At 33.7% G+C, this 6,129-nt stretch overlaps 1 protein-coding gene across 1 annotated transcript in view; it reads left to right on the top strand.

Moving 5' to 3' along the window:
• The first annotated feature begins 1,815 nt into the window (after nt 1-1,815).
• LOC132748853 (diacylglycerol kinase 1-like) overlaps nt 1,816-6,129 on the top strand; it is a 45,162-nt gene continuing 40,848 nt past the window's right edge. The window contains exon 1 of the mRNA XM_060738508.1: nt 1,816-1,951. The gene's annotated coding sequence lies outside the window, so the exon portion shown is untranslated. The remainder of the gene's footprint in view (nt 1,952-6,129) is intronic.

Here is a 6,129-nt window from a genome sequence, read left to right as displayed (position 1 = left end):
GCGTATAGTTTAACTTACGTTCGTAGTGTAGAAATGGTATTACTATGTCAGAAACTGCAAATCTATTCTATACAACTTTTACCTTTTTTTTTGGCAAGCACGCGAGAACCTTTTTTTGTTTACTTCCGATCACTATCATTTATACAACTTAAAAATTCTTAAACAACTCAACTTCTATGATTTGTTGCTAGTATTTTTACCAAAAGCTTTTCAATTTTGAGAATTGAAGACATTTCGAGACATTCTAAGTCTACCTGTTTTAAAATATTTCAAAATTATGATCTTATTAACATATTTTAATCATTGTATTCATGTACATATGTATCTATAGACTTTAGTAAATGTTTATGTTGATAAAACATTAATTTGTTATAATAGTACGTCACATTTTAATAAAAATCGCTTTTCATTAGCTTGAGTTGAGACAGACACATGTGTAAGACAAACAGTAGTACAAAATCCCATATAGCTGTCTGTTGGTCCCAGGTCTTACGCAAGTTGGACTGTATACGTGAATATGAACTTAATTACTCTTTACTTTAAAGTGGCACAATTTTTAACAGAGTTTGAAACATTACCAATCATCTTTGAAAGATAGTACAATCATGCAATATCCGAGGCTGATTACAGTATCATTTTTATTTAATTAAATTAAGGTTCAAAACAAGTGGCTAATTAATTCAACCTCAATTAGTGGCCCAGCCAACCCGGCCATGGGGTTGGTTGAGCCAATTTTAAAAATTATATTCATAACAAGAATTCAAAGCGTAATGTTCACAGATATTTTACTCTAATGGCAAGCATGGTTATACGAAAAATTCGATTCTATTCTAATTAAAACTAATTTTCTAATCAATAAACACTTACTTTACTTAATTCTGTTTGTATTTTTTTGTCTGGTCAGGTTATATTGGAGTTTTTTTTATTAAGATATATTTGCAAATGTATAGGTATTTTTATATTTTATATTTTCCAAACTGGTAGAACTCCCTAAGGCCTTATTATCATCAATCATCTGTATACATAGCATTGAACTAAAAAATTTAAAAGGACTCCACTGAGGTTTAAGAGCCTAAAAACATAACATTTGAATTTCTTACATAAATGAGGCGGGGCACTTTAAACAGAAATATATGCAAAGATAGTTGAAATAAATTGAAAATCGTATTTTTATGCCATTTTTAGCCCGATTTGAGTGAAAAGCGTTTTTAAAAACGCTTTTCAATTTGGGTCATTTTTTTTTACAATTTGAATAATTATTCTGGAATACGAAGTGCGCGATTGATCTGAAATTTTGCACAAAGATTAGTGGTCTAAACCTACATCAAATGGTACATTTATCTGGAAAAAAGTATTTTCAGTCCCATCATGTCAAAAAACCTTTATGATTTTCTTTGTTTTTGTTTATATTTATTTCAAAACTATTAATTGTTGTTTCTTACCATTGATTTTAAAATTAGTTAAAGTTAGATAAAGATGTAATTAATAAGTAAAACTTTTTCTTTAACTCATGAAAACATATGTTTGCGTTGTTGTTCTATATATAGAATCTGATACAAATTTAAGTTACTCAAGAATATGAAAAAAACATAGTTTAATGAAAAGTTTTATTTAAAGTGTCAATTGTAAACACAATCTCTTAACCAGTATTATAGAAGTTTTCGAACTCAATTCATTCAACATATTCAAATACGTTATTAATCGGTTTACCTTTAATCGTGGGTTTGATCAGGTACGTATATATACGTACCTGGTTTGATACGCCACTGAATGTGAGTATTTTTAGCCGAAACGTGCGTGGGCGGATGCGTACGCATGCGCAGTGAGTACACTGGAAGACGGAAGTAGAAAAGTTCTAAGAGAGAATATGATTTTTCTGCAAAAAGCAACATTTGACCAGCTGTGTTAGATTTTGTACTTTAATATTTTAAATGATGTTGATATTAAAGCGGTGAGTACAATTACTAAGGTTCTTTTTCAATTTTACGGCCGATGCTACTGCAACAAGTCGTGAAAAACTGGTTTGATTTTGCGGTTTTACAGTTGCCCACTGAAGCGGAACGGTCTAAACACTGACCAGCTGTCATATTTGCTGCAAACTGTGTATTATAATTGTATGTGCTAATAGAATAACTGAATATCAAATATATGCTTATCTTTAACTTAATAAGTTAATATAGCAGATTGCTTATAGTTAATATTCCAGCGTCATTATTATCAGGAATACAAACTTGAATTTTGATACACTCGTTCTAAATGCTATGCATTCGGTCTGTAGGTATGAAAACCAACAGCTAAAAATATTGAGCATAGTTTTCTGTTTCCCTTTAAATTTATGTTTAACAAAAGTATATAGATCTATGTCTGTCAGTTTGTCAGAATGGACTTAACAAAGTTCTATTCATAACATTAAACATTTGCAATACATCTACATTCTGAAAGGAATTCAACATTATTGGGAGATAAGTAAAAGTCAAATCAGTCTAAAGTTAAAGCAGCTCCAGTGAAATCATCCGGGTCCCCATTATATTGTTAGTAAAGTAAGATTTAATTTTGTGCGAAATAGTATACTAGTACTGGTGCCTCATATTTCCGTGGTACTTACATGTAACTGTTTAACACAGACAACAAAAGTTAAAAGGATAAAATTCTGGAAAAAAAAACAACATTGAATATTGTAGGATAGACGTGTCCGTTGCATCATATTTTATTCCATTTAATGTGTGCATGTAGGCAATTATGTATACAACATTGTAATTTACACCCATCTGCTGTCTAGTGAGTAAACTGTAAAGTCATGTTCTCATATTTCAAAGGCAATTAGATTTTAATAGTTTCAAAAGAAAAACCAATAGTAATATTTTTTTTAGTACACCTTTACCTAAGCTTTTCTGAAAGTGGGGATTTTCTATTTGGCCTTTATCAAATATCTTAATGGTTGTACAAAGACATTTGTCTTAAAAGGTATGAAATCTAAAACTAAAATGGTGAAATAAATTACTTTGCTCTTAATGTGAATAAAAAGATAATTTTTTCCAGTCTTATATGTAACATTTCGATAGAAATACAATAAAATAGTAAAAGTAAAACTACTGGCAGGTTCATGAAGTCAATGGGGCACTTAAGACTGTTAAATACCTAATACCTTGGAAATATGGGTACCACGGAAATATGAGGCACCAGTATATCTGTCAAAACATCTTGACAATTCATGAATTTGTTGCTTAAACAGTGAGTGTCTCTCACAATTGATTTCAAAAAGCCGACCTAACCCATTTAAACAGATATAGGTGATGCCCCTAATAGAAAAGATAATCAATACAGCAATTTTCCTTGATATTTTTTGTCTAGAAACAAATAATACACAAATTATTGATAATTTTAGCTACATGTGCAATTAAATTAATGTCTAGAAATTATGAAATCTAAAACATATGGACATATTGCCACCTTATTGCAGTAACAGGCCTTTCCCCCCATACGCCCCCCCCCCCCCTTTCCCCCATTTCCCACCCAAATTTTTTTTCCCAATCCCAAAAAAATATTCCCAACCTACATGTAGAAGTCGGCAATTTGTAAGAAAAAGTACTGCATTTTCAATTTTGGTGTGGCGAAATAGCTTTACAGACCGAGTAAAACTTGTGATATATTCATGTTTTGTGAATAAAAACAGGATTTTTAATTGATATCAGTTTTACATTTGTACACATTTTAGCCTATCCTTGTTTTTTTGAAATGACAGAAAAAGCTGAACTGTTTAAGTAATATTTATTTAGATTTATTTTAAAAATTGTACCACCTAGAATGCTAGCATATTTTCCCAAATTGTCCAAATTTCAAGGGCGAGCAATCAATGAAAAGGCTTTGCTTTACAAAAAAAGGGCATTGTATATATGTTGTGTTTGTAATGCTCTGGTCAGTCAGTCACTGCCCTGCTCGCCCTACCCCATTTTGACAATGACTTGGATTATTGAACCCAAGATAAAAACCTCCCCCAGCAGGGATAGTTAAGTGATAAAAGATATGCATTTGTAGCTCACCTGAGCTTGCTCAGGGTGAGCTTTTAGGATCGTTGAATGCCCGTTGTCAGTCGTCCGTCATGGGTCCACACTTGTTCGTTAACACTAAAAATAGAAAAACCTTGTTAACACTCTAGCGGTCACATTTTTGCCTCAATCATCATCAAATTTGGTCAGGATGCTTGTCTAGGTGATAGCTCGGATGAGTTTGAACATTAGTCATCTTGGATGAAAAACTAGGTCACCGGAGCTAAAAATAGAAAAACCTTGTTAACACTCTAGCGGTCACATTTTTGCCTCAATCATCATCAAACTTGGTCAGGATGCTTATCAAGTTGATAGCTCGGATGAGTTCATACATTGGTCATCTCGGATGAAAAACTAGGTCACCGGAGCTAAAAATAGAAAAAACCTTATTAACACTCTAGCGGTCACATTTTTGCCTCAATCATCATCAAATTTTGTCAGGATGCTTGTTTAGGTGATAGCTCGGATGAGTTCGAACATGGGTCATGTCGGATGAAAAACTAGGTCACCGGGGCTAAAAATAGAAAAACCTTGTTAACACTCTAGCGGTCACATTTTTGCCTCAATCATCATCAAACTTTGTCAGAATGCTTGTCTAGGTGATAGCTCGGATGAGTTCGAACTTGGGTCATCTCGGATGAAAAACTAGGTCACCGGAGCTAAAAATAGAAAAACTTTATTAACACTCTAGTGGTCACAAATTTTCCTCAATCATCATCAAACTAGGTCAGGATGCTTGTCTAGGTGAAAGCTCAGATGAGTTCGAACATGGGTCACGTCGGATGAAAAACTAGGTCACCGGAGCTAAAAATAGGAAAACCTTGTTAACACTCTAGCGGTCACATTTTTGCCTCAATCCTCATCAAACTTGGTCAGGATGCTTGTCTAGGTAATTGCATGGATGAGTTTGAACATGGGTCATCTCGGATGAAAAACTAGGTCACAGGAGCTAAAAATAGAAAAATCTTGTTAACACTCTAGTGGTCACTTTTTTGACTCAATTGTTATCAAACTTGGTCAGCATGCTTGTCTAGGTAATTGCTAGGATAAGATCGAACATGGGTCACCTCGGATGAAAAACTAGGTCACAGGAGCTAAAAATAGAAAAATATTGTTAACACTCTAGTGGCTACTATTTTGATCCAAATATCCTGTAAATATTAAGAAAGTTTGTTTTGATGATTTCTAGGTCAAGTTCGAATATAGGTCACCTGGGTAAAAACTAGGTCACACTGCTCAAATATGGATAATCTTTGTAAACACTCTAGTGGTCACATTTTTGACTCAACTGTCATGAAACTTGGTCAGAATGCTTGTCTAGGTAATTGTTCGGATTAGTTCGATGGGTCAGGTGAGTGATCTAGGTCCATCATGGCCCTCTTGTTACAGTATTTCCAGGTTCTTAGCATGAAAATAAGAAAATAATATGTTTGTATTTGAGAAAGACATGTATATTTTGAAGGGCTCTGAATCAATGAGAAGCTTTGAAATTAAAAAAAAAAGACTTTAATTATGGCCCCACAGAGTGGGAGCATATAGTATGGCACTTGTCCGTCCGTCCGTCCCGAAATCTTGTGAACGCAACTCCTCTTAAACCGGATGGCAGATTTTGCTTAAACTTTCAGGGATGAACAACCTTAATGTGTAGATGGTAGTAAAGGAAGGAATTTTCGCTGCGACCAAATTTAACAGAATTATGGCCCTTTGTTGATTTTTTCACTATATACTATGTAGAAATTTTGTGAACGCAACTCCTCTTAAACCGGATTGCAGATTTTGCGTAAACTTCCAGGGATGAACAACCTTATTGTGTAGATGGTAGTAAAGGAAGGAATTTTCGCTGCGACCAAATTTAACAGAATTATGGCCCTTGGTTGATTTTTTCACTATATACTATGTAGAAATTTTGTGAATGCAGCTCCTCTTAAACCGGATGGCAGATTTTGCTTAAACTTCCAGGGATGAACAACCTTAATGTGTAGATGGTAGTAAAGGAAGGAATTTTTGCTGCGGCCAAATTTAACAGAATTATGGCCCTTTGTTGATTTTTAGTTTTCAACTTGTGGCAACATGTAGCCCAAAA

The sequence above is a fragment of the Ruditapes philippinarum genome, unplaced genomic scaffold (genome assembly GCF_026571515.1).
Source record: "Ruditapes philippinarum isolate M1 unplaced genomic scaffold, ASM2657151v2 ctg535_1_1_1_1, whole genome shotgun sequence".
Taxonomy (NCBI): Eukaryota; Metazoa; Mollusca; class Bivalvia; order Venerida; family Veneridae; genus Ruditapes; species Ruditapes philippinarum.
Note: the sequence above shows the minus strand (reverse complement) of the source record. Positions and strands in the feature narration are given on the sequence as shown.